The sequence below is a fragment of the Saccostrea cucullata genome, unplaced genomic scaffold, assembly GCF_032062105.1.
Source record: "Saccostrea cucullata isolate Sc308-1 unplaced genomic scaffold, CSIRO_AGI_Scuc_v1 ctg2986, whole genome shotgun sequence".
NCBI classification, from domain to species: Eukaryota; Metazoa; Mollusca; class Bivalvia; order Ostreida; family Ostreidae; genus Saccostrea; species Saccostrea cuccullata.
In genome coordinates this window covers 12,448-21,331 of record NW_026933766.1, presented here as the reverse complement: position 1 = coordinate 21,331, position 8,884 = coordinate 12,448, and the positions used below count along the sequence as shown (strand labels likewise).

General features: G+C 31.6%; 1 long non-coding RNA gene across 1 annotated transcript; it reads right to left on the bottom strand.

Moving 5' to 3' along the window:
• Positions 1–4,691: 4,691 nt before the first annotated feature.
• On the bottom strand, positions 4,692–6,383 carry LOC134239307 (uncharacterized). The gene is made up of 2 exons (XR_009986204.1): positions 4,968–6,383; positions 4,692–4,934 (listed from the first exon to the last, which is right to left on the bottom strand). It is a non-coding gene; the product is annotated as an uncharacterized LOC134239307 (long non-coding RNA).
• Between the last annotated feature and the right edge of the window lie 2,501 nt (positions 6,384–8,884).

The window sequence follows — 8,884 nt, the reverse complement described above, 5'->3', positions numbered from 1 at the left end:
GGGGGGGTGACTAAATTGATTGGGTATATGGCAGCTTTCGAGGAGTTTCTGCTTAATCACTTTTAAAAAAAAGTTTGCACATTTTGAAAAATTCTTCAAAAACGCTTTACACTTATTAATTTGAAGATGAACATCATTTTTTATTTGTATGTCCTCTTTATAAACAACTAAGAAGTGAATTTTGTACACTTTTTAATAATACATATATAACTTATGAAATTCTTAATCCAGCAGATGTTAATTCTACAAGAAATATTTGTAACTTCATACGTGATGCATGTAATATAAGAAAATCTATGTGACTATATATTCTATATTTGTTTACTGTATACATGTATGACTTGCGCCACATGTGGTTTTTGTCAAATTGAATAAATAAATAAATTTGAATATTATTTGTTGTTGATCTATATGAGAAAATAGATTTAAGAAGTTCCAATTACGGGCCAAAAATTTATACCCCCCCCCTTATCAAACTTAATTTACATCATTAATTAAATTCTGTTGTTTAATTTCAGACTGGCAATGAATTAAGAATATGAAATATCTATAAGAGGCTCATGGTCACCTGAGCATATTTTGCTATTCATACTTTATATTTGCCTGATTGTGACTTTGATGAATAAACATGTATGTAATCCACTTAACGCGCGTCGACCCTTTATATAAATTTCGTAAATCATTGAATTATATTGATTTTTTCCCTTATAAAGGTAAAATGTAAATATTGAATTATTTGAAGGAAAGCCCAATTTTAAGGATTGCATTTAGAGGCAAACTTGTGTAAAATATTTCGTATTTGTGTATTTTTCGTTATGTTGGTCTTAAAATCTTTCAAACTATGTGCATTTTTTTTACCTATACGTGCATTTTTATTTTACTCGGTGCATATTTTTCATCTAGCTCGGGAATAAAATCTTGATCGTTGTGCAGAAAATACTTTTGAACCAATCGGCGTACCATACCCCCTCCCTGGAAAAAAAAATCCTGAATCTGCGCCTGAATTGGTTGCTATGGACACAATATATGCCCCCACCCCATTATCTTTATAGATACGACAGGAATGCATTAAGGAAAAAACGATGCAAATGAGGCAATATCGAAATACTTTTTCTCCCTTAGAATAAAAACCACAAAGTTTACAATATTGTAATTATGAATATTCCCCCTCCAAAGGTTTTTTTAATGTGATTTTTATTTTTAATGTAAGTAAGACTGTTTTGTCATTACTTTTAGGATGTTTTTGTCATCAGCATGCTTATTAGCTTGTTGCAGATTTTATATAAAAAGGTATAATATAAACTTTATTTCATATGCATCACTTTACACTTGGGAGATAATATTTGCAATTTTTCATTTTTGTAAAACGTTTAGAATATTTGTGTTGCCATGGTAACATATGACTTAGTCTAGCTATTTAGATTTGCTTTTAAATTAATCCTTTTAGAACTTCATTTTTTTTATCATTATTAAATAGCCCATAATTAGTCAGAATACTCCTTAGTTGCTGTTCTTTAAAATTATTTTAAAAACTGAAGCTTTTTGTCTTCTAACCTTTCTGTGGTTTCCATGGTGATGCATGACAAGGGGTAAAAAAAAAAGCTTTGCTGGTCAAATCTCAATTTTATATAATCATGTTGCTTTTGTACTACACATATGAATTTTGTTTACAGCCAGGAAAAGAAAATAGTAGGTTTAATTTAAACTTTTCATTATTCAATTGTGACATTCAAATTTCACAAACATGATAAAAAATAAACAAGTTGGTAAAAACAATTTATATCCTGTTCTAGGACAAGTTATTTCTTAATTTTATTGAAGAAATTATATTTTTAGGTCACCTGAGTAAACTCAGGTGACCTATTGCTATCCGTTTTCGTCCGTCGTCGTGCGTTGTGCGTTAACATTTGAACATTTTCAGCATCTTCTCTGCAACCAATGAACCAATTTCAACCAAATTTGGCACAAAGCATCTATGGGTGAAGGGGAACAACAATTGTGAATTTCATGACCCCTGCCCCCCTGGGGCCTTGGGGGTGGGGCCAAAACCACTAAAATTAATGCAATCTTAAAAAATCTTCTTCTTTACTCCTGGATATCAAGCATTCAAACTGTTTGCATGATTGTAATAAGCAATGAGCCCTCTACCAAAATTGTGAAATTCATGGCCCTGGGGTCAGGGGTTCTAGTGCTAGGGTGGGGCTAAATAATTAGGTAGTGAAAATGCATTATTTCTTTGAAAATCTTCTTCTCTGCTCCTGGGTATTAAAAAAAACAAACTAAGTACATAGTTATGATGAGCAAGAGTGCCTCTACCAAAATTGTGAATTTTATGGCCCAGGGTCAGGGGTTCTGGTGTTAGGGCGGGGCTATATAGATTATTTAGTGAAAATGCATTATTTCTTTGAAAATCTTCTTCTCTCTCCTGGGTATTAAATAAACAAACTAAGTACATAGTTATGATGAGCAAGAGTGCCTCTACCAAAATTGTGAATTTTATGGCCCCAGGGTCAGGGGTTCTGGTGTTAGGGCGGGGCTCTATTGATTATATAGTGAATATACATGAATTCTTTGAAAATCTTCTTCTCTGCTCCTGGGTATTAAATAAACTAACGAAGTACATAGTTATGATGAGCAGGAGTGCCTCTATCAAAATTGTGAATTTTATAGCCCAAGGGTCAGGGGTTCTGGTGTTAGGGCGGGGCTCTATTGATTATATAGTGAAAATACATGAATTCTTTGAAAATCTTCTTCTCTGCTCCTGGGTATTAAATAAACTAACTAAGTGCATAGTTATGTTGAGCAAGAGTGCCTCTACCAAAATTGTGAATTTTATGGCCCCAGGGTCAGGGGTTCTGGTGTTAGGGCGGGGCTCTATTGATTATATAGTGAAAATACATGAATTCTTTGAAAATCTTCTGAAAATCTCTTTATTTGAGCAAGAGTACTCTACCAAAATTGCTCCTAGGAATTAAATTAACTAAGTACATAGTTATGATGAGCAGGAATGCCTCTTCCAAAATTGTATAATTTATAGCCCCAGGGTCAGGGGTTCTGGTGTCAGGGCGGGGCTCTATTGATTATATAGTGAAAAATACATTAAGTCTTTGAAAATTTTCTTCTCTGCTCCAGGGTATTAAGCAGATGAAATACCTTTATAGTTATGATGGACAAGGGCCCTAATCTTCCAGAATTGTGAATTCCAAGGCCCCAGGGTCAGGGGTACCATAGAAGGGGGGGGGGCTCTACTTATATACTGAAAATGAATGAATGGTTTGAAATCTGCTCCTTGGTATAAATCAAATATCAAGGCCTAAGGGTCAGGGGTTCATGTGTGGTAGGGGCACTACTGATTATTGCTGAATATTACTGATTAGTTGATATGCACTTTTTGCTCCCCTACCCTAGGTGTGGGCATTAAGTAAACAAACTAAGCAACTGCTAAGTGTATTGTTATGATGATCAATGGTGCCTCTTTCAAAATTGTGAAGGCCATAGCATCTGGCTTAAAACATGAATCAAATTCAATCACTGGAAAGTTGTTACATAATGCTCAGGTGACCTATAAGGCCTATGGGCCTCTTGTTTATAAAACTTATTGGCAAGTCAATTTTACACGTTTGATTCCCTTATTTTATTGAATTTCTTAATGAAAAATAATTTATTTTGAAATTTTTTTAATCGGTTGAAGATAACATTTTTTTACCGAATAACTTTCGACTCCAAAAGTTTTCTGAGAAAATAACCTTGCTTGATGACTGAGACCTATATAAAAGCCTCAAAAGGGAGGGGCTTGCTTTGTTTTTCTTTCTTTCTTTTGTTTCATTTTCATATTTTTTTCTACCGCTGTATCTAAATTTAACCTGGAATTTCTCAGGTGATCTCGAAACCTAACTTTAGTAGAAATGCACTGCTCAAAATGACAATTCAACTTTCTATTTTTTTTTATTCGGGAAAACACCTCCTTTTTTCATTTTCATAAAGTTTATCACGCTTCGAAGACTTTAAATTAAACAGAAAACAGAATGTACTTTGTAATTCATTAAGACTTACATACATGTATATGTTTTTTTTTATGTAAGCAAAAAGTCACACATTTGCATAGTATTTAAATAGATCTATACACTTATTTTTAATATACAAAAATTGATAAAAAAAAATTCAATTACCCAGATATTTAAGGTCTGTTCTCATTTTATAGTCTTGAGACTTTTATTTCCAACCAAACTACATTGGTATAGTTCTCCTCTGAATTTTAACAGAGCATGACATATAGATGCATGTACTGTTAATTAACATTTGCTGTTTTGAACTAAGTGGTACCAAGAAAGAATGTTTGAGAGTATTTTGTATTTTTGACATCTAAATCACTGTCATAGGAGAAACCCAATTGTTCCAAATACCAAAGATCAGTATTTCTCTAATATTGTGATGTCACCATTTGCCGGTGGAGGACTATAAATTTAGACCTATACTGCATGGGGACTCAGGACCTCACCGGAAACACTGGCCCCAATGTCCTATGGTGGGAATATTCCGGATTCAAACCTGCGACGTAAGGATCAACTCATTGTTTGGACATAACTCTACAGCAAATGCCCCGACCACTGTACAACACAGTTTTATATGTACCTAAACCATTTCATATAACAAGAAAATTGTCCTTTAAAAAAAAAAAACATGAGAACTAAGAAATTTATACACCTTTATTTACATTAAAAAACCACAAAACAAGAGATGGACAAATACATGTATATGTAAAGGTATTATGGAAATAAATTAACTAAACATACATCAAAACTCTGGCATACCAGGGTACCTGAAAACAAAGCTTAATGTGGATGTACCCCATGAGTAAGACTGGGTATTAACTCTACTCACATTAGACTAAACCACAACACAAACATACAATGCCTAACAGCCAGTCGTGATTGCTGGACGCCCGTAATTTATTTTATTAGTTTTACATGCATGTACATGTACATGTATAACATACAAATATATTTCGTAATGCAGAAAAAACATGACACAATCTGTCCTTTTCTTTCCATGACAGGAAATGTTTAAAATTCTTAATACCCCCTTTACATAGCATCAGGGCCGGCCAGGAAAAAACTAGAGATAGAACGATTTAAATCGATATTAAAAAAGCTCTAGAAAACCTGTGTCCGTTGCCAGGTGCCGCTGGATGCAGGAGGAGTTGTGAACGGACCTCGCAACTTTATTACCATATAAATATTAATATAATTATTTGAATTGCATCAAAAGCAAGTACTGAAAAAACAGTGTAGATTATGACACAAAATATAGGTCAGACATTTTAATGTTCAAAACTTTAATGAGGTAAAGAGGGAGGTTTTTAAAATTCTTGATATATCGTAGGTTAAAATGTAATTCCTCTAAAAAAATAAAGGGAAATTACTAATCATTACCGTTTTCCTTAAACACCCTTACCATTTAAAAAATACAACTTAAATAACTTAATGACAGAGACAGAAAGCTACAATAATTAAGGTATAAAGGGAGGTTGTAATAGATAGAATATCTACCATAAAAATACCATACAATGGATAATTTCTGTGGTTATTATGACTTAACTATTTCAGCTTTTGATACTGAAACTGAGCACGGAATATTCCATCTCTCTGATCATTACATTATGCTAGTAACAGGTGTGACCGGATCGTTATGGGATGCTTAGTCCTCCAAGGCACCTGATCCCACAGCTGTGATTTCCTGTGATCCTTGTTTTATGCCTTATTTACAGATTTGAATTGATTACAGTTTTTGTTTTGGATCATTCACTGTTCGTCATCTTCAAAACATTCATTGACTCAATTTCTCATAGAATTTTCTGCTTTTAAAAGCAACTGCTTTAGAGTATTACCGTTGAAATGAATTAAAAAGGGAAAAATGCAAACAACAGGAGCCACAGAAATTACCCGTTATATGGAAAATAACTACCCTTATAAAAAGATAACGTGCTCATTTAAGAAAAAATCTGAGCAAGTGTGACTTCATCTGTTTCTCTCGAGCCAGACATTTTAATGGTCATAGCTATAATGAGGTACATATTAGGGAGGTTTTTAAAATCCATGAGATGACTTTAGTTAAATATAATTCCTCTGAAAAAAAATGAGGAAAATTACTAATCACTACTGCTTTTTAAACATCATTACAATAACAAAAATAAAACTACTTAGATAACTTTATGACAAAGACAGAAAGTTATAATGAGTTATAGAGGCAGCCTGTGATAGTCATTGAGATATCTCTGATTATGAAATAATGAGAAAGAAAGAGATATTTCTTTCTATTAAATCTTTTAAACGAAACGTCTGTGCCATAAGGAAATAAATTAAAACTAAATTATATGAGAAAAAATAAAACTACCTTAAAATTAAAAAAAAAACAACAACTCCTAAATAAAAAAACAAAAAGAAAAGAGAAATAAGATTTATGTAAAAAAAAATAAGAGAAAGAAAGAAGAGATAGAATATAAATAATTGTCATTTGAATTAATAAGAAATATTTTTTAAAAAAAATTACCTTAAAAAAGGGGGATAGTCAGAAGAAAAAAGACCTTGTTTCTTTAAGCTTTAAAAAAAAATAAAAAGAGAAAGGAAGAAGAATGACAGAATATCTACCATAAAAATACCATACAATGGATAATTTCTGTGGTTATTATGACTGAACTATTTCAGCTTTGTTTGATAATGAAACTGAGCACGGAATATTCCATCTCTCTGATCATTACATTATGCTAGTAACAGGTGTGACCGGATCGTTATGGGATGCTTAGTCCTCCAAGGCACCTGATCCCACAGCTGTGATTTCCTGTGATCCTTGTTTTATGCCTTATTTACATATTTGCATTAATTACAATTTTTGTTCTGGATCATTCACTGTTCGTCATCTTCAAAACATTCATTGACTCAATTTCTCATAGAATTTTCTGCTTTAAAAAGCAACAGTATTACCATTGAAATGAATTAAAAAGGGCAAAAATGCAAACGACATGAGCCACAGAAATTACCCGTTATATGGAAAATAACTACCCTTATAAAAAGATAATGTGCTCATTTAAGAAAAAATCTGAGCAAGTGTGACTTCATCTGTTTCTCTCGAGCCAGACATTTTAATGTTCATAGCTATAATGAGGTACATAGGGAGGTTTTTAAAATCCATGAGATGTCTTCAGTTAAATATAATTCCTCTGAAAAAATGAGGAAAATTACTAATCACTACTGCTTATTAAACAAAAATACAACAACTTAGATAACTATGAGAGAAAGATACTATCTTAAAATTAACTGACAAAGACACTGAAAGTTACAATGAGTTATAGAGGGAAGATTATGAAATAATGAATATATTTCTTAATTAAAACTAAATTATATGAGAGAAAAATAAAACTACCTTAAAATTAAAAAAAACAACTCCTAATTGAAAAAAAAGAAAGAAAAGAGAAATAAGAACGTTTATGTAAAAAAAAATATATAAGAGAAAGAAAGAAGAGATAGAATATAAATAATTGTCATTTGAATTAATAAGAAATATTTAAAAAAAAATTACCTTAAAAAAGGGGGATAGTCAGAAGAAAAAAGACCTTGTTTCTTTAAGCTTTAAAAAAAAATAAAAAGAGAAAGGAAGAAGAAAGACAGAATATCTACCATAAAAATACCATACAATGGATAATTTCTGTGGTTATTATGACTGAACTATTTCAGCTTTGTTTGATACTGAAACTGAGCACGGAATATTCCATCTCTCTGATCATTACATTATGCTAGTAACAGGTGTGACCGGATCGTTATGGAATGCTTAGTCCTCCAAGGCACCTGATCCCACAGCTGTGATTTCCTGTGATCCTTGTTTTATGCCTTATTTACAGATTTGAATTGATTACAGTTTTTGTTTTGGATCATTCACTGTTCGTCATCTTCAAAACATTCATTGACTCAATTTCTCATAGAATTTTCTGCTTTTAAAAGCAACTGCTTTAGAGTATTACCTTTGAAATGAATTAAAAAGGGAAAAATGCAAACAACATGAGCCACAGAAATTACCCGTTATATGGAAAATAACTACCCTTATAAAAAGATAACGTGCTCATTTAAGAAAAAATCTGAGCAAGTGTGACTTCATCTGTTTCTCTCGAGCCAGACATTTTAATATTCATAGCTATAATGAGGTACATATTACGGAGGTTTTTAAAATCCATGAGATGACTTTAGTTACATATAATTCCTCTGAAAAAAAATGAGGAAAATTACTTATCACTACTGCTTTTTAAACATCATTACAATAACAAAAATAAAACTACTTAGATAACTTTATGACAAAGACAGAAAGTTACAATGAGTTATAGAGGGAGCCTATGATAGTCATTGAGATATCTCTGATTATGAAATAATGAGAAAGAAAGAGATATTTCTTTCTATTAAAGCTTTTAAACGAAGCGTCCTTGCCATAAGAAAATAAATTAAAACTAAATTATATGAGAGAAAAATAAAACTACCTTAAAATTAAAAAAAAACAACTCCTAAATAAAAAAAAACAGAAAGAAAAGAGAAATAAGAAGATTTATGTAAAAAAAAAAATGAGAGAAAGAAAGAAGAGATAGTGTATAAATAATTGTCATTTGAATTAATAAGAAATATTAAAAAAAAATTACCTTAAAAAAAAAAGGGAGGATAGTTAGAAGAAAAAAGACCTTGCTTCTTTAAGCTTTAGAAAAAAAAAAATAAAAAGAGAAAGGAAGAAGAAAGACAGAATATCTACCATAAAAATACCATACAATGGATAATTTCTGTGGTTATTATGACTGAACTATTTCAGCTTTGTTTGATACTGAAACTGAGCACGGAATATTCCATCTCTC